Source organism: Brassica napus, chromosome C1 (assembly GCF_020379485.1).
Source record: "Brassica napus cultivar Da-Ae chromosome C1, Da-Ae, whole genome shotgun sequence".
NCBI classification, from domain to species: Eukaryota; Viridiplantae; Streptophyta; class Magnoliopsida; order Brassicales; family Brassicaceae; genus Brassica; species Brassica napus.
In genome coordinates, this window is record NC_063444.1 from 47,570,655 (window position 1) to 47,589,869 (window position 19,215).

At 39.9% G+C, this 19,215-nt stretch overlaps 3 long non-coding RNA genes and 2 other non-coding genes across 7 annotated transcripts; 3 read left to right on the top strand and 2 right to left on the bottom strand.

Annotated features, from left to right (window-relative positions):
• Nucleotides 1-224: 224 nt before the first annotated feature.
• On the bottom strand, nucleotides 225-331 carry LOC125581225. The gene has a single exon (XR_007318925.1). It is a non-coding gene; the product is annotated as a small nucleolar RNA R71 (small nucleolar RNA).
• A 9,410-nt stretch (nucleotides 332-9,741) lies between these two features.
• Nucleotides 9,742-9,848, top strand: LOC125581227. Its single transcript, XR_007318927.1, has one exon. It is a non-coding gene; the product is annotated as a small nucleolar RNA R71 (small nucleolar RNA).
• Nucleotides 9,849-10,970: 1,122 nt separating this feature from the next.
• Nucleotides 10,971-12,647, top strand: LOC125580341. Its single transcript, XR_007318087.1, has 2 exons — nucleotides 10,971-12,343; nucleotides 12,430-12,647. It is a non-coding gene; the product is annotated as an uncharacterized LOC125580341 (long non-coding RNA).
• Nucleotides 12,339-15,404, bottom strand: LOC125580340. Of its 2 annotated transcripts, XR_007318086.1 has the most exons (4): nucleotides 15,264-15,404; nucleotides 15,029-15,136; nucleotides 14,798-14,944; nucleotides 12,339-14,595 (listed from the first exon to the last, which is right to left on the bottom strand). It is a non-coding gene; the product is annotated as an uncharacterized LOC125580340 (long non-coding RNA). The 2 variants fall into 2 exon arrangements; XR_007318085.1 differs by having other exon boundaries at nucleotides 14,588-14,944.
• A 1,584-nt stretch (nucleotides 15,405-16,988) lies between these two features.
• LOC106418497 lies at nucleotides 16,989-17,567 on the top strand. Of its 2 annotated transcripts, XR_007318089.1 has the most exons (3): nucleotides 16,989-17,105; nucleotides 17,191-17,310; nucleotides 17,425-17,567. It is a non-coding gene; the product is annotated as an uncharacterized LOC106418497 (long non-coding RNA). The 2 variants fall into 2 exon arrangements; XR_007318088.1 differs by having other exon boundaries at nucleotides 17,105-17,310.
• The last annotated feature ends 1,648 nt before the right edge of the window (nucleotides 17,568-19,215 follow it).

The window sequence follows — 19,215 nt, forward strand, 5'->3', positions numbered from 1 at the left end:
CTGCTGAAGACCCTTTTGATAACTTGTACAAGTTTGATAAATATTGTGGCTTGTCTAAGACAAATGGTGTTTCTGAAGATGCTTTCAAGTTAAAGTTGTTCCCTTTCTCTTTGGGAGACAAGACACACCAGTGGGAGAAGACTCTCCCAAGTGACACTGTCACTACTTGGGAAGAGTGTAAGAGAGCTTTCCTAGACAAGTTCTTCTCTACTTCAAGAACAGCTAAGATCAGGAATGAAATCTCTGGGTTTCAACAGAAAGGTCTAGAGAGCTTCAGTGAAGCATGTGAGAGGTTCAAGGGCTATTGTTCTCAATGCCCTCATCATGGTTTCAGCAAGGAGAGTTTGCTTAACACCTTCTATAGAGGAGCTCTACCACAGTGCAGAAACATGCTTGATACTGCCAGCAATGATTTCTTCTTGGGAAGAACTGAGGAAGAGGCAGAAGAGCTGGTAGAGAACATGGCCAAAAGGGACTCGGTCTACAGTGAGGAGCATGATAGGATCAACAGAAGTGATGATCAGCAGACAAAGAAAGAGATAAGTCTTTGCAAGAGAAGATGGACTTGCTTCTTTCCAACCAAGCTAAGCAAGAGCAGATGAACTTTGTGGGTGGTCTTATTCAAGAGGTTCATCCCAAGATCAATGAGGTTGATGGTTTGGAAGACTAAGAAGAGCTGTGCTTCATCAACAACAATGGTGCTTGGTACAGGATGGAGCCTAATTTTCAGCACAACAACTACCAGCAAAGGTTCTACTCTAACAACCAGCAAGGATGATACCAGCAGAAGCAAAACACTCAGCAAAGGAGCTATCAGCCTAGGCAAAACACCCCTCCTGGTTTCAACAATAACAACAATCAGTCTACTCAAGCTCAAGGAAGTTCTTCCCAAGCTCCAGCTTCAGATACAAGTGTGGATGCAATGTTTAAGAAACTTTTGGATTTTCAGGCAAAGAATGAGAAGACAATGGGTTATGAGTTCAAAAACATTCACTCCAAGATTGATGGAAGCTACAATGAGCTCAACAACAAGATCCGACATTTGGAGAACCAGTTTGCTTCAATGAACTCTCAGCCAAGTCGCTAACAAGGGGCATTACCTGGAAAGCCAGAGCAAAATCCAAAGGAAACAATGAAAGCAATCACCCTACGGAGTGGTAGAGAGTTACCTCCAAAAGTTCTTACCAAGGATGGTGAAAAGCAAGGTGGGGAGGTGGCTATCAACATTGATGATGAAGTGGTGATTGTAGATGAGAAGGTTGATGAAGAGATTCTAGAAAAGATTGTTGAGGCTAAAGGTAAAGGAAAGGTTGGAGAAGAGAAGATGACAGTGAAACACGGTGAAACTGCTACTCCAACAAAGGAATCCTCTTTTGTTCCTCCTCCCTATGAGCCAAAGCTGCCATTCCCTGGAAGATTCAAAAGACAGCTATTGGAGAAGTACAAGGCACTCTTTGAGAAACAAATGAGTGAAGTTCAGGTCACAATGCCCATCATTGATGTTTTCATGTTAGTCCCTCAGTACAACAAATTCTTGAAAGATGTTGTAGCTGCAAAGAAGAAAGAGATGGAGGGCATGATGATCCTTACCCACGAGCTCAGTGCCATTATCTAGAGGTTAGATGTTCCAAAGAAGCTAGTGGATCCAGGATGTTTCACCTTACCTTGTGCTCTAGGACCCATGGTATTTGAGCGGTATCTGTGCGATCTTGGAGCTAGTGTCAGCTTGATGCCTTTGTCTATTGCAAAGAAGCTTGGATTTACTCAATACAAGAAGTGTAAACTCTCTTTGGTGTTGGCTGATAGATCAGTGAAGATTCCTGTTGGTATCTTAGAAAACCTTCTCTTGATGGTTGGTAACTTTGAAATCCCTACTGATTTTGTTGTGTTGGAGATGGGGGAGGAAGCCCAAGACCCTTTGATCCTTGGAAGACCATTTTTAGCCACAGCAGGAGCTATTGTGAATGTTAGGCAAGGAAAGATTGATCTTCATCTTGGACAAGGGAACATTCTCCATTTTGACATCAATGAAGTGATGAAGAGGCCAACCATCCAGAACCAAGTTTTCTACATTGATGAAATGGATGCTCTATCTGATGAGCTTCTAGAGGAGTTGACACTTGAAGACTCTCTACAACATGCCTTAACAATTGAGAGAGAAGTCCAAGTGATTGAGAACAAGGAAAGTGATGCCTAAGTGAAGATGATGGACTCTCACAAGGAAATTAGTGGTGAAGAACAGAATGAGGAGCTTTCATATGAGATTCACCATGCTTCCTCAGCTACTCAACAAGAGAACCTTCAAGAGGATGATTGGAGTGAACTCAAGGCACCAAAAGTGGAGCTTAAACCTCTTCCCCGTGGTGTAAGGTATGCTTTCCTTGGCCCTAATGAGACTTATCCTGTCATAGTGAGTAGTGAGCTGAGTGAAGATGAATTGTCTAAACTTTTAAATGAACTTAAAAATTATAGAAAGGCAATAGGCTACTCACTAGATGATATTAAAGGGTTATCACCTTCTTTGTGCATGCATAAGATACATGTAGAGGATGAATCTATGACTTCTATAGAGCATCAAAGAAGGTTGAACCCCAACTTGAAAGATGTTGTTAAGAAAGAGATTCTAAAACTCCTAGATGCAGGAGTAATCTATCCTATTTCGGATAGCAATTGGGTGTCTCCTGTGCATGTTGTCCCAAAGAAGGGATGAATAACTGTGGTTAAAAATGATAAGGATGAACTAATACCAACAAGAACAATAACATGACATAGGATGTGCATAGACTATCGAAAACTTAACTCAACATCTAGAAATGATCATTTTCCATTGCCATTCATTGATCAAATGTTAGAGAGACTTGCAAATCATCTATATTATTGTTTTCTTGATGGGTATTCAGGGTTCTTCCAAATCCCCATACATCCAAATGATCAAGAGAAAACGACTTTCACATGTCCCTATGGAACCTTTGCTTATCGAAGGATGCCATTTGGGCTATGTAATGCTCTAGCCACTTTCCAAAGATGCATGATGTCTATTTTCTCTGATCTTATAGAGGATGTTGTGGAGGTGTTTATGGATGACTTCTCTGTCTACGGATCTTCGTTTTCTGCTTGTTTGTCCAATCTTATAGCAGGGTCCTCAAAAGATGTGAAGAGACCAATTTTGTGCTGAACTGGGAGAAGTGTCACCTCATGGTTAAATAAGGAATTGTGCTTGGACACAAGATTTCAGAGAATTGAAGTAGACAAGGCCAAGATTGAAGTGATGGTTGGGTTAGCTCCACCAAAGACGGTTAAAGACATTAGAAGTTTCTTTGGTCATGCTGGATTCTATAGAAGATTCATCCAAGATTTTTCAATGATATCAAGGCCAATGACTAAGCTTCTATGCAAAGAGGCTGCATTCAACTTTGATTGGGAATGTCTAGAAGTATTCAAGAAGTTGAAAGACAAGCTGGTTAGTGCCCCTATTGTACAGCCACCAGATTGGGATCTCCCCTTTGAGATCATGTGTGATGCTAGCGACTATGCTGTGGGAGCTGTTCTTGGTCAAAAGAAGGACAAGAAGAGTCATGTGATCTACTATGCGAGCAAAACTCTTGATGAAGCCAAAATGAAGTATGCTACAACTGAGAAGGAGCTGCTAGCCATTGTCTATGCCTTTGAGATGTTCAGAAGCTATTTAGTTGGGTCAAAGGTCATAGTCTACACTGATCATGCTGCATTGAGACACCTCATGACCAAGAAGGATGCTAAGCCAAGGCTGTTGGGGTGGATCTTGCTGCTACAAGAGTTTGACCTTGAGATCAGAGACAAGCCAGGAGTTGAGAATGGTGTAGCTGATCACTTGTCTAGACTGAGGATTGAGAGTGGGATCCCCATTGATGAAGGGCTTCCAGAAGAACAAATCATGGCAATCGGAGCAGTGGTGACAGTTTGTGAAACTGGAAAGAAGCTTGAAGAGGTGAAGGGAACTGAAGAGAAATGGCCTTGGTATGCTGATTTGGTGAACTACTTAGCTTGTGGAAGAGAGCCAATGGGTCTTGAAGGATATGCCGAGAAGAAGTTCTACAAAGATGTGAAGAGATACTATTGGGATGAGTCTTACCTCTACATACTGTGTAGAGATCAACTCTATAGAAGAGTAGTAGCTGAAGAAGAAGTTGATGAGATCCTTACACATTGTCATGAGTCATCCTATGGAGGTCATTTCACCATTTTCAAGACTGTTTTAAAGGTGCTACAAGCTGGGTTTTGGTGGCCTCATATGTTCAAGGACACTCAAGACTTTGTCTCTAAGTGTGATTCATGCCAAAGGAGAGGGAACATCATCAAAAGGAATGAGATGCCTCAAAACCCAATTTTAGAGGTGGAGGTGTTTGATGTGTGGGGTATTGATTTCATGGGACCATTCCCATCATCGTTTGGCAATAAATACATCCTCGTAGCTGTTGATTATGTCTCCAAGTGGGTGGAAGCTGTAGCAAGTCCCACCAATGATTCTAGAGTGGTGATCAAGATGTTCAAAAGCACCATCTTTCCAAGGTTCGGAGTTCCAAGAGTTGTCATCAGTGATGGAGGCTCTCACTTCATCAACAAGCTATTTGAAAGTCTTCTCAAGAAGAATGGTGTAAAGCATAAGGTTGCAACTCCCTACCATCCTCAGATAAGTGGTCAAGTTGAGATCTCCAATTGAAAAATCAAGTCTATTTTGGTGAAAACTGTGGGGACTACAAGGAAAGATTGGTCTATCAAGCTAGATGATGCACTTTGGGCTTATAGGACAGCTTACAAGACCCCTTTGGGAACCACACCTTTCAACCTTGTATATGGAAAAACTTGTTATCTACCAGTTGAGCTTGAGTACAAGGTATTATGGGCTATTAAGTTGCTGAACTTTGACATCAAGAGTGCCAAGGAGAAGAGACTTCTCCAACTAAATGAGCTTGATGGGATTAGACTTGAGGCTTTTGAGAACTCAAGGATTTACAAGGAGAAAACCAAAGCTTTTCATGACAAGAAGATCTTGAAGAGAGAATTCAGTGCTGGAGATCAAATACTTCTCTACAACTCTAGACTGAAGTTGTTTCCCGGGAAGCTCAAGTCAAGATGGTCCGGTCCTTTCAAGATAAAGGAAGTTAGGCCATATGGGGCAATTGTGTTATGGGATAAGAATAATGGAGACTTTACAGTCAATGGACAAAGAGTTAAGCTCTACATGGGAACCCCAATGGAGGAGAAAAGAATCTTGGTTTCACTCTCTGACCCCATCACCACCTAGCCAAAGGGAAGCAAAGTCAAGCTAGAGACTTAAAACAAGCTCACTTGGGAGGAAGTCGCACGTCTATCCTTGTCCATACTTCACTAAAAAAAAATGCGGGATATGTGGCGCGGGGTCCTTTACCCGCTCGTACGAATTTGGTCGGAGACAGCAATCCGACGCGGGATGACCCACGCGGGTTGTCTTACCTGCGTCTCTTCGTAGTAGGCTCGACGCGGGATGTATCGACGCGGGTTCCCTTACCCGCTCGCACGAATTTGGTCGGTGACGAAAATCTCACGCGGGTTGAGGTCACGCAGGTTCCTATACCCGCTCGCACGACAGTCGCATTTGGAGATATTATGACGCGAGGTGAAGCACGCAGGGTCACACGAGTTTCTCCTGCCCGCGTCGACCGGTCAAAACCCGCTCAGGTATGATTTCTATTTTCTACCCTTAAACCCGGTGACCCGACCCGAAAACCCGACAAACCGACCCGGTTCAACCCTAAAACACCACCTACCCGCGTCTTTCTCTCCCTTTTCCTCTATCTATCTTTCACAAAACATCCAAACCTCCCACACCAAATCACCCCATATCTCACTCAATTCTCCACCAAATCCCACCAAATCACTCCACTCTTTTTCCTAAATCCAAGCTTTCGCCCCTGTAGTCTATTTTCTTGTTTCACATCTTCATTTCCTTTCATCCAAAGCAAGGTATTGTATCATAAAGTTTAATTTCGTAGGTCTCATGAACCCTAGAAATTTGAACTTGAAATTTAATCTTTCTCCTGCTTGATACTTGTGAAATAGATTAGGGTAAGCTTATATATCATGTTGGGTTGTTGATTATATGGTGAAATTGAGTTGAATTTGAACTTTGATAAATTAGGGTTCATGAGATTTGAGGATTTTCGAAATTGCTATATTCCCATATGATAGACTACATGGGCGAAAGCTTAGATTTAGGAAAAAGAATGGAGTGATTTGGTGGAGAATTGAGTGAGATATGGGGTGATTTGGTGTGGGAGATTTGGATGTTTTGTGAAAGAGAGATAGAGGAAAAGGGAGAGAGAGACGCGGGTAGGGGGTGTTTTAGGGTTGAACCGGGTTGGTTTGTCGGGTTGTCGGGTCGGGTCACCGGGTTTAAGGGTAGAAATCATACCTGATTGGGTTTTGACCAGTCGACGCGGGTAGGAGAAACTCGTGCGACCCCGCGTGCTTCACCCCGCGTAATAATATCTCCGAATGCGACTGTCGTGCGAGCGGGTAGAGGAACCTGGGTGACCTCAACCCGCGTGAGATTTTCGTCACCGACCAAATTCGTGCGAGCGGGTAAGGGAACCCGCGTCGATCCATTCCGCGTCGAGCCTACGACGAAGAGACGCGGGTAAGACAACCCGCGTGGGTCATCCCGCGTCGGATTGCTGTCTCCGACCAAATTCGTACGAGCGGGTAAAGGACCCCGCGCCACCTATCCCGCGTTTTTTTTAGTGAAGTATGTACAAGGATAGACGTGCGACTTCCTCCCAAGTGAGCTTGTTTTAAGTCTCTAGCTTGACTTTGTTTCCCTTTGGCTAGGTGGTGATGGGGTCGGAGAGTGAAACCGAGATTCTTTTCTCCTCCATTGTGGTTCCCATGTAGAGCTTAACTCTTTGTCCATTGACTGTAAAGTCTCCACCATTCTTATCCCATAACACAATTGCCCCATATGGCCTAACTTCCTTTATCTTGAAAGGACCGGACCATCTTGACTTGAGCTTCCCGGGAAACAACTTCAGTCTAGAGTTGTAGAGAAGCACTTGATCTCCAACACTGAATTCTCTCTTCAAGATCTTCTTGTCATGAAAAGCTTTGGTTTTCTCCTTGTAAATCCTTGAGTTCTCAAAAGCCTCAAGTCTAATCTCATCAAGCTCATTTAGTTGGAGAAGTCTCTTCTGCTTGGCACTCTTGATGTCAAAGTTCAGCAACTTAACAGCCCATAATACCTTGTACTCAAGCTCAACTGGTAGATAACAAGTCTTTCCATATACAAGGTTGAAAGGTGTGGTTCCCAAAGGGGTCTTGTAAGCTGTCCTATAAGCCCAAAGGGCATCATCTAGCTTGATAGACCAATCTTTCCTTGTAGTCCCCACAGTTTTCACCAAAATAGACTTGATTTCTCAATTGGAGATCTCAACTTGACCACTTGTCTGAGGATGGTAGGGAGTTGCAACCTTATGCTTTACACCATTCTTCTTGAGAAAACTTTCAAATAGCTTGTTGATGAAGTGAGAGCCTGCATCACTGATGACAACTCTTGGAACTCCGAACCTTGGAAAGATGGTGCTTTTGAACATCTTGATCACCACTCTAGAATCATTGGTGGGACTTGCTACAGCTTCCACCCACTTGGAGACATAATCAACAGCTACGAGGATGTATTTATTGCCAAACGATGATGGAATGGTCCCATGAAATCAATACCCCACACATCAAACACCTCCACCTCTAGAATTGGGTTTTGAGGCATCTCATTCCTTTTGGTGATGTTCCCTCTCCTTTGGCATGAATCACACTTAGAGACAAAGTCTTGAGTGTCCTTGAACATATGAGGCCACCAAAACCCAGCTTGTAGCACCTTTGAAACAGTCTTGAAAATGGCGAAATGACCACCATAGGATGACCCATGACAATGTGTAAGGATCCCATCAACTTCTTCTCCAGCTACTACTCTTCTTTAGAGTTGATCTCTACAGAGTATGTAGAGGTAAGGCTCATGCCAATAGTATCTCTTCACATCTTTGTAGAACTTTTTCTTTGCATATTCTTCAAGACCCATTGGCTCTTTTCCACAAGCTAAGTAGTTCACCAAATAAGCATACCAATGCCCTTTCTCTTCAGTTCCCTTCACCTCTTCAAGCTTCTTTCCAGTTTCACAAACTGCCACCACTGCTCTGATTGCCATGATTTGTTCTCCGGAAGCCTTTCATCAATGGGGATCCCACTCTCAATCTTCAGTCTAGACAAGTGATCAGCTACACCATTCTTAACTCCTGGCTTGTCTCTATTCTCAAGGTCAAACTCTTGTAGCAGCAAGATCCACCTCAACAGCCTTGGCTTAGCATCCTTCATGGTCATGAGGTGTCTTAATGCAGCATGATCAGTGTAGACTATGACCTTTGACCCAACTAAATAGCTTCTGAACTTTTCAAAGGCATAGACAATGGCTAGCAGCTCCTTCTCAGTTGTAGCATACTTCATTTGGGCTTCATCAAGAGTTTTGCTCTCATAGTAGATCGCATGAGTCTTCTTGTCCTTCTTTTGACCAAGAACAGCTCCCACAGCATAGTCACTTGCATCAATGATGGGCATTGTGACCTGAACTTCACTCATTTGTTTCTCAAAGAGTGCCTTGTACTTCTCCAATAGCTGTCTTCTGAATCTTCCAGGGAATGGCAGCTTTGGCTCATAGGGAGGAGGAACAAAAGAGGATTCCTTTGTTGGAGTAGCAGTTTCACCGTGTTTCACTGTCCTCTTCTCTTCTCCAACCTTTCCTTTACCTTTAACTTCAACAATTTTTTCTAGAATCTCTTCATCAACCTTCTCATCTACAATCACCACTTCATCATCAATGTTGATAGCCACCTCTCCACCTTGCTTTTCACCATCCTTGGTAAGAACTCTTGGATGTAACTCTCTACCACTCAGTAGGGTGATTGCTTTCATTGTTTCCTTGGGATTTTGCTCTGGCTTTCCAGGTAATGCCCCTTGTTGGCGACTTGGCTGAGAGTTCATTGAAGCAAACTGGTTCTCCATATGTCGGATCTTGTCGTTGAGCTCATTGTAGCTTCCATCAATCTTGGTTCTTGAACTCATAACCCACTGTCTTCTCATTCTTTGCCTGAAAATCCAAAAGTTTCTTGAACATTGCATCCACACTTGTATCTAAAGCTGGAGCTTGGGAAGAACTTCTTTGAGCTTGAGTAGGCTGATTGTTGTTATTGTTGAAACCAGGAGGGGTGTTTTGCCTTTTGCTTCTGCTGGTATCCTCCTTGCTGGTTGTTAGAGTAGGACCTTTGCTGGTAGTTGTTGTACTGAAAGTTAAGCTCCTTCCTGTACCAAGAACCATTGTTGTTGATGAAGCACAGCTCTTCTTGGCATTCCGAACCATCAACCTCATTGATCTTGGGAGGAACCTCTTGAATAGGACTACCCACAAAGTTCATCTGCTCTTTCTTAGCTTGGTTGGAAAGAAGCAAGTCCATCTTCTCTTGCAAGGACTTGATCTCTTTCTTTGTCTGCTGATCATCACTTCTATTGATCCTATCATGCTCCTCACTGTAGACCGAGTCACTTTTGGCCATGTTCTCTACCAGCTCTTCTGCCCCTTCTTCAGTTCTTCCCAAGAAGAAACCATTGCTGGCATTATCAAGCATCTTTCTGCACTGTGGTAGAGCTCCTCTATAAAAGGTGCTAAGCAAACTCTCCTTGCTGAAACCATGATGAGAGCATTGAGAACAGTAGCCCTTGAACCTCTCCCACGCTTCACTGAAGCTCTCTAGACCTTTCTGTTGAAACCCAGAGATTTCATTTCTGATCTTAGTTGTTCTTGAAGTAGAGAAGAACTTGTATAGGAAAGCTCTCTTACATTCTTCCCAAGTAGTGACAGTGTCACTTGGGAGAGTCTTCTCCCACTGGTATGCCTTGTCTCCCAAAGAGAAAGGGAACAACTTTAACTCGAAAGCATCTTCAGAAACACAATTTGTCTTAGACAAGCCACAATATTTATCAAACTTGTACAAGTGATCAAAAGGGTCTTCAGCAGCAAGGCCATGATACTTGTTGTTCTCTATTGTGTTGAGCAGCCCTGGCTTGATCTCAAAGTTGTTGTTCTCCACTGGTGGTGCTCTGATTCCCAACCTATGACCATTAATGTGAGGTTGATCATAGGCTCCAATGGCACGAGCTTGGCGCGGTGGATGTTGTGGCTGATGCTGTGGTCGAAGGTGATCATCTCTTGGATCAATGCCTCCTTGGGCATCACCATCTTGAGGCAGATTCTCCATATCAAACCCCAACCTTTGCAAGTGAGCCTGTTGCTCTACTTCTCTTCTCTGTCTTGCAATCTCCCTCTCAAGTGCTTTAATGTCTTCAACTCTTGGAACTAGGTTTGTTGGACCTCTGCTCATTGTGTTCATACACCTAAAATGCAAAAGAAGAAAAAGAAAGAAAAGCAATAACACAATTACACAAAAAATGAATTAGTCTCAAGCAAATGACTAAATCCCAATGTCACAATTAGGCATGGGCGTTCGGGTACCCGTTGGCATTCAGGTCGGGTTTTTCGGGTTTTCGGATTTTCGGGTTTACGCTTCTAGGTCCCATACTAAAATTTTATTAGTACAGGTCGGGTTCGGATAATAACACTTCGGGTTCGGTTCAAAATTGTATTGCATCATAAAACCCATAAAGTAATTATATATCATACGGATTCGGGTTATATCGGTTCGGTTCGGATATTAACAAAGTAAAAAACAAAATTTTTGAAGTAAAACATAAAGAAAAACATCTAAATTAAATAAAAATTAATCTATCACATATAAAATTGATAAAATAACAATAAAATGTTAAATCAAGCATGAAAACAAACATCATTTGTAAAAAAATATGTATTGCCTTATAGAGAGTAGACTTTTTATTTCAATGAGCAAATTATAAAATACTTATTTATAACTAAGTGTGTACTTAAAGCATTTATTAGAATTTTAATATTTATTATTATATATAATATTACCACAAATATTGAATTTAATAATTGGAATACTTATTTATATTTCAAAATATTTATATTGACTATTAATTTCGGATTTTTCGGGTTACCCGTTCGGGTTCGGTTAATAACACTTCGGGTGTGACCACTATAATATTTCCAGAGAAACAACTTCATAGAGGTGTGAACAGAAATTATATTGAGCTTTAAGGAATTATATTATCTAATCACTAGCAAAACTATCTCTAAAGAGGGGAAAAGGGCCTTTTTAGATCCCAACGATATGCGTCGTGCCTTTTTAGACCCAAACAAAACATAAGTGCAAAACTATTCCTGAACTGAGATTTTTTAAAAAATTTCGACCCAAACTTGACTCCGTTACATGAAATCCTACATTGACTAACTTATCGTTAGTCAACCGTTAAACCATGCTTAGTTGGATAAAGGAAAAATGCCGATTTCCACCCGTTCAATTTCGGTCGTGCCTTTTTAGACCTGAAAAATGAGTAAGTGCGATTTCATACCAAACTGAATAATAATTTAAATTTCATACCCGAACCGAACGATAGTCACTTTAAGAAATCAATCATATAGCTACCAATTTTTTCGTAGCTAGAAAGAAAAATCTGTAGCTACAATGCAAAAGGCGACAGATTGCTACGAATTGGAACCGTGGCGTCATCGTCGATTCTAAACCCGATCTGTCGCCATTCTGTAGCTTGCTAGCGCCAAATTTTGCGAGAAAACTAGTTGTAGCTATTGGCGACTGCATGGCTACAAAGTGTTTTGTTGCTTAATAGCTACGGCATAGCTGTAGAGTGCTCTATTGCTAAATAGCTGTAGAGTTTAGCTACTATGTTTCTTTAGCTAAATCGTAGCTATATAAATAAAAAAAAACGATGCTAGTCGTTGCTAAATAGAACAATTATAGCAACCATTTATCTCTGGTCAATGTGTAGCTATTTAGCTATAGACCACTAATGGAATCCGTCTATAGGTATATAGCTATGGATTAGTACAGTTAGCCACATATTTAGCTACAAAGTTAAAATTATGTGTTTTGTCACTATATCTTTAGGTAAAAAATTTGGCTACTAAAATGCCTTTGCCAACCCTTAGCTAATTTAATGAATTATTGTAGTGAGTTTGAATTTCATAAAAAAACTACTCTTACTAATGTTTGGTTAGTCAACCGTTATTTTGAGCGCGTCAGTGTCTAGGCAGAGATGACATGTCGAGGGAGAGTTAAAACGACGTCGTTTCACTTGGAGGGCCGAACCCACGCCAGACACAGACAAGTGAATTAAATGAACACTTTACCATCAGGTCAGTAACTTTTGTCATATTTACATATATACTAATTTATATCTACTTTCATGTTACACCATTGTTTTACTTCTTCTCGATACTAGGTTTGCTCACAGATTCGTCGCGGATCGATCCCTAATCAAATGGATTCGATTTATTGGGCTTGATAATGCCTCTGTTCATGCTAATCCATTTTAGACGAAGAAACTAATCTCCGCTCTTGTCTACGTGTTATAGCCTGAGCTAATCTTTTTGGCTCCCAACGTTACATTCTCATGTGATTTTAAAATGTTCACTACTATCAAAAATAGAACTTCCTAAAGACTGAAACTTCTGAAATTGACAACTGAGAGAGAGATATAGCCACATGGAGAAGAAGCTAGTGATTTCTTTACCTATATAATTTAGTATATATGTAGATTTTCCAAAATTTGTCTTAGTCCAGTGGTTTAATGCTTAGTTTAGGGCTTCGCTAAGTGGGGGTACGATTTATAGTGAGTGTTTTTTAATGAGTTTAGTTAAAGGTTGACTAACCAAACATCAGTCAAAGTAGTTTTTATGTTAATTTTAAAGTTCGGGTATGAAATTCAAATTATTGTTAAGTTTGGGTATGAAATTACACTTACTCATTGTTCAGGTTTGAAAAGGCACGACCAAAATTGTCCAGGTTGAAATCATCATTTTTCCCTTATCCGACTAAGCATGGTTTAACGGTTGACTAACGATAAGTTAGTCAAAGTAGGATTTCATGTTACAGAGTCAAGTTTGGGTTGAATTTTTTTAAAAAAAATCTTAGTTCAGGAATGATTTCGCACTTATGTTTTGTTTGGGTCTAAAAAGGCACGACGTAAATTGTTGGGGTGTGAAAAAGCCTTTTTCCCCTCTAAAGAGCTGAAGCAATAGATGAATAAGTGCTGCATATAACATAAACAAATCGATGAGATCGCCTCGAGTTCAAAAGATCTCTCATTAAGTTGATCCCTAAGCTCAGCAACTGCTTGAAGACACTGAAGAATCGCTTGAGAAATGAACGACAAAAAAAAATCAGTGTACAGTACTTGGCAATGTGAACTTACTTGCACGATGTCAGATTTATCCAATGCCTCATGTGATGTCACAACATAATCCACGATTTGTTTCTCCAAGGTGGCAATCTGGCCATTCTTTGCCTTGATGCCATCATGAAGGTCTTTAATCTCCACCTAAGTAACATATAGAACCAGGAAGGTGAATATTTGGTTGATTTAGAATACAGCTAGACAAAGATCATGAACAGGGAGTGATTATATTACTTTAATCTCTTCATTTTGAGGGGATTTCACAGCTTCATCTGACAACCGTTTCAAAGAACTTGACTGCAACGCCGCCTCCTCCGATAAAATCTTTTTATGTTCCCTCATAAGATCCAACTCATCGATGATTTTATTGCTAGCCTGGGAACAAGAGCACATATGAATGATATAGTTACTTTGGCGACATTACAGAGATGTGAAAGTATCTCTTATGTACCTCCAGAGTCTCCATGTCTTCAGGAGGTTCTCTGTCTTCTCTAGACTCTGAGAGTTGTTCCATCAAAGGCGAGCCTTCTGAAAGTCTTGATTCTGTATAAAGATTACTTCCTCCTCCTTGAGGAGTCGATGGCGTGCTGTTAGATTTTACCACACTCGACTGGTCGCTAGCACTTGAGCTGTTATCCCTTTTCTGATAGGTAAAAGTAAGTTCGGATCAACAAAGGGGACCAGAGAATAATTAAAAGAAGAAACTGCACCTAAGAGGAGACAAGGCTGTGTGTGTGATTTCTACTATTATTTATAGCATTATTCTTTAAACAAAAAGTCAGACATTTGTATACCTTAGGCTTTAACCAATTTAACAACCCATGCTTCCGGCTCTTCTTTTCTTCTCTAATCTCATGACTTCCCTCCACAGAAACATACATATCAATGTCCTCATCGTCCATTAAGTCCCGCCTCTTGTATGGTAAGTAAGCAAGCTACACACACACACACACACATTATCAACCAAGATTAACCAAAAAGTGAACCATGAGACAATTTATATTATCCAGGTTATATCAGTGATTCTACCTCTTCTTCCTCAAATGAGTGTTTTCTCCGAGGATTAAAGCGATGAGGTAAGCGATATGTCTGTGAAGTTTTAGTCGACACCAATATTAGTTTTGTCAACTGTTGGATTCGACTCGAGAGAGCTGCTCTAGCTTCTTCCTCTTCTTCGAGTCTCGATTGTAGCTTGACTTGACCATCTTCTAGCTTTTTATTATCACGTTATGTAGCCAAAAAAAGAAACAACAAGATTACTACAGATTCTCTCAAATGCGTGACTGTAACTAAAACACAATGACACAAAAGGTCAATTCGTATTAAATTTTTATCACTGACCGTAAAAGAGGAAAGTGCATGCAAGACAATGGAAAAACAAGTTTTCAAGATTAAAATCTATTCAGAATAAAACCTTCTGCTTCAGGAGAATAGTATCATGTGCACCCATATCCTTCAGCTGAGGAACTGGTACAGTGCCCTGTTTAAGCTGTTCCAACTCCTCCTTCAGTTTCCGAATCTCGTGTTGGTACTTCTTGATTAATGATTTCTCATCAGTTATCTGAAGTTTTGTAGTGTTAGAATATAAGGAAAAGATCTTCAATACAAAAGAATAAAGACAGGCAGAAGATATGCGAGGGAAAACCTTGTTTTGCTTGGCTTGAATCTCAATATGCTTTGCACGATGAGCAAATTTCAATGTGTTGTGTGTTTCTTCCGAAATTCTTGATGCAGGAGTTACTGTACAAATGAGCTACCATATCCAGAAGGGACAACTTATCAGTAAAGTAATATAACTAGCAAAGTATGTGCTTAACGTTATCAAGATACTTTAATCATGTTGTGGGTTTCATATTTATTGTAGAGATCACAAGACTTACAGATACTCGGTCATGACCACTCAGTGAGGACTGAAGGATTCTTATTAACTTAGAGTCTCTGTATGGTACATGCGAAGCCTTCACATCCGTGAGCTTTGATATCACCTACAACATCACAACAGTACTATCTGACTCCAAAACCTATTGTTGACTAAGAGAAAACTGTGTGGTAAGGAAAAAACCTCACAGTTTCTAAAGTCAGCAAACTTTTGTTTATATATGATCCCAGTGGCGGATGCAGAATCATATTTAGATGAGGGCACAACATTTTATTTCATTACGTTTCATTGTAGGATTATAAAAAATTTCTTAAATTAAAAGTAATTACTGAAGGAAAATAAAAACTAGTTGGGGGCACGTGACCCCATTCCTCATCACCTGCGTCTCCTTCCTTGCGTCTTAAGCCACTAGTTTCAACCTTGGAACTCTCGGAACCTGCCAGATCAAGATCAACGAGGTTCTGCAAATATGAGATAAATTATGGGTAGTTAATATCATTTGAATTTGTTTTAGTGTTGAACAAAGAGCTAATCATAACCATACATCATATCATTGGTTACAAGAGGAGCTTACCAGCTGTGAGAGGGGTACAGCTTCACCTTGAATCTTGTCGCCTAAGGGACTACTTTCTATCGTCTGCATCCAAATGAGGAGAAAAAAAATGATATATCAACTGCACACAGATAGCAATTTCTCCCTTATCTTACACAATAAAGTTGGATTGTCTCTCTCCTCCTGCGTCCACGTCATCAAGGAAGGAGGGGCGTTTGCCGACACGTGTCAGCACACCAGGCTACTTGCGAAATTATTTTTTCTCCAGCCGGATCTCTTAATTCACTTATTTGAACTGTGCTTTTTTAATTATTTCTGTTAACAAGAGTCCAAAGTGGACCTCTTAAGTTTATTAATGTACTTGGCCCAGACACACCCTTCTCCTTCTCCGCCGGTCTTCATTTTATCAGATCCGTAGATTAGCAACGACGATCTCCTTGCTCGTCTGTAACGTTTTCTTCTTCATTCAATCCTGATCATAACGTATTGCTATTAACTCTCTCCTTCAGACCCTCCCACTATGTCGATCTTAAATATCCTCTCCCGATTTCATGGCAAATTCCTAAATTGTTATACTATAAATACATATGAAGACTCTTCCAAATCACAAAGCTTCACCATCTTATTTCTTTGTATATAAACAACAGAGTTTGGATTGTTTTCTCAAGAAATTTGTAGGTAAGATTCTGAGTATGGAGCATTCGATATATGAATATATGATGTTTCGTTCTCTCTCTCTCTCTCTCTCTCTCTTTTCATTTCGATTATTGTTACTGCTTTGATATTCCTTTGTTTTGTTTGAAGCACTGTCATATGATTATTGATATTCCTTTGTTTTGCATCTCTGGTTCTTATTTTTTCTCTGGTTCTGTTTTGGAAGTGATATGATTATTGACTTACGTTTTGGATTGTCAGGCTTTTCACAATCGTAAAATGCACTGGCTGAGTTTGCATGGGTTGCAAGGCAAAAAAGCAAGTTGTAGCAGGAATGATGCATCATCTGACCCCGGAGTGAAGCCATGGTTGACCTTCAAAGAGTTGCAGGAATTCAAGCCCCTACCATTAATCTTTCCAATCTTGGCTGCAAAAAAAAAAAAAGGTATGACTACAAATGTTACGTTATGTACTCAAGAAATAGATTAATCTTAAGAAATACTTTAATGATGAAGATTTGGTTTTATGGATCAGATGGCCATGACTCTGGATACAGGGAAGTGCAATACGTTTCTTGATCATGTCAAGACCATCTAACAAAGATCTAACTCACTGTTCACTTATGAACTTCAGGAGGTTGTGCATAGTACCTTAGAACATTTGTAATGCCTCTCTCTTTAGTGTTGGCTCAACTTACAAAGTGTATTCTGTTCGTTTGCAGGCCCGTCAAAGTCACAAGAGAATTGGAGTGATACGCAAAGATACTACAACGGATAATCAACAAATAGTGGGCCTCTCTTATCCCAAATGCAGCTGTAGAAACTGTGTTACAACTTACAAGGTATCATTACAAAAGCTTCTTACATGTAGTTTCATCTTGAGATCCTAATCAGTTTACTGTAAGTCTGACAATCATTAGTTAGGAAATGATTAGTGTCTTTTTGTTGTCTTGCAGATTTAGCATGGGTTCAAGAGATCGATGATTGAGACCATTAAAAAGGAGAAACATTATCTGTATTATGTTAGAAGAAAACAGACACGAACCCTCTCAAAGCCAAGTCCCCTCCCCCCATGCATGTTCGTATTTTTTTTTTTTTTTCAAAGGAGAAAAAACACTATTGACTTCCATTTTTGTGTATATCAAATGGCAATTTGGCAAGAGATGTAATAATATTATTATCTAATATTTTGGCTAAACGTTTCCTTAGTAGTCCTAATATTGTAAGGATGTTCAAAAGAAACAAAACTTAGAAACTAAAAAAAAAAATCATAGTCCTCGATAAAACAAGATGAAACCAGTGTTTCACAAAACACAACACATCTTTATAAAATACACAAATGTCCTCAAACAGCGTGTTATTTCTCAACCAGAATCATCAACGGTCGTTATGAATAAAAACATCAATAGTTTCTTAACAGATAAAGGGCAACCGGGCCTCGTGGTCTGGTGGTAAAAGAACCTCGGCTGAGGTGCCCGCCATCACGACTTCGAGCCCCGGCCACAGCGGATTTAACATCCCTTCCGCTGGGGCGCTGGACCCTCTACGGGCGCATTTGCATAACCATCATGGCAATACAAATCTGGCTGCTGAGTAAACCCTTTCTTCTTCTTCAATGCCTTCCTTGCCCTCATCATTTCTCTGTTCGGCAGGGAGAAAAGTTTAGAGCTTAAAATATTTGGTATCGTGCGGTTTTGATATTCTTACGTTTTGGGATTAAATATCCGGGGAGCTCTTTTCCAAATCTTAGCTTTTACTACTCATATTAGTTAGTGACAAACACTCGAGTTGCTATGACCAGGGGCGGACGTAGGTGAATACGTACGGGGTCACGTGCCCCCGTCTCTTTTTTATTTTCCTTGCATAATGTATACAACTCATGCAATGCTCCTCTAAACATACAACTAAATCTGATGAAATAAAATTATGTGCCCCCGTCCAAATGGCCTCCTACATCCCCACTGGCTATGACTTTGTGGTAATTATTTTCTACCTAAATCTTGACCTAACTTCAGTTTGGTCTTTCATATTTTTTATCCGTATGCTTATAAGTTATAACCTTATAGAAAGGTTGGTGATATATCTTTTTTACTTCGAGATCAATATATATTTTTCTTTTGTATTTCTTATATAGTGTTCTAAATTTATTAATCCTCTAATAAGCAAAAAAAAAACGGTGGTTATCATACATAAACTAAAAACGATGATTTGATGTAGTAATAAGAATCGTGTATTAGAAACTTTAAATGGGAAATTTTCTAGATTCAAGTGCATTATAGTTTTCACATGAACCATTTAAAAATCCATATCAAAATTTTCATTGAATTTCTAGAAATTTACATTATCTTACTATCACATTTCTTATAAAATTTGTAATTTTAAATTATAAACTCATGCGTACCCTTTTTCAAAAAAAAACTATTGTGTATCCCTGAAAATACCCTAACGGGATATACCGACAATGCAAAGTATATGCAGCTCTTTCGCGTCAAATTATGCATAAAGATGATTCATGGGTCCAGTGGAAGTTGCATTACGAATGATGTTCATTATTAATAAAAATTTATCCTCTGAAACTTAGATAAAAATACAAAAAAATTGTGATAAGTATTTATAGGTTACATTTGGCTCAGGAGTTTTCGGTCTTAAAGTTTGGAAAGTAATAAATTATTTAGCACAAAAAGAAATAATGAGAATTATAAAACTAAAACTTTACGACAACATTTTTAGGCATATATTATTTATTA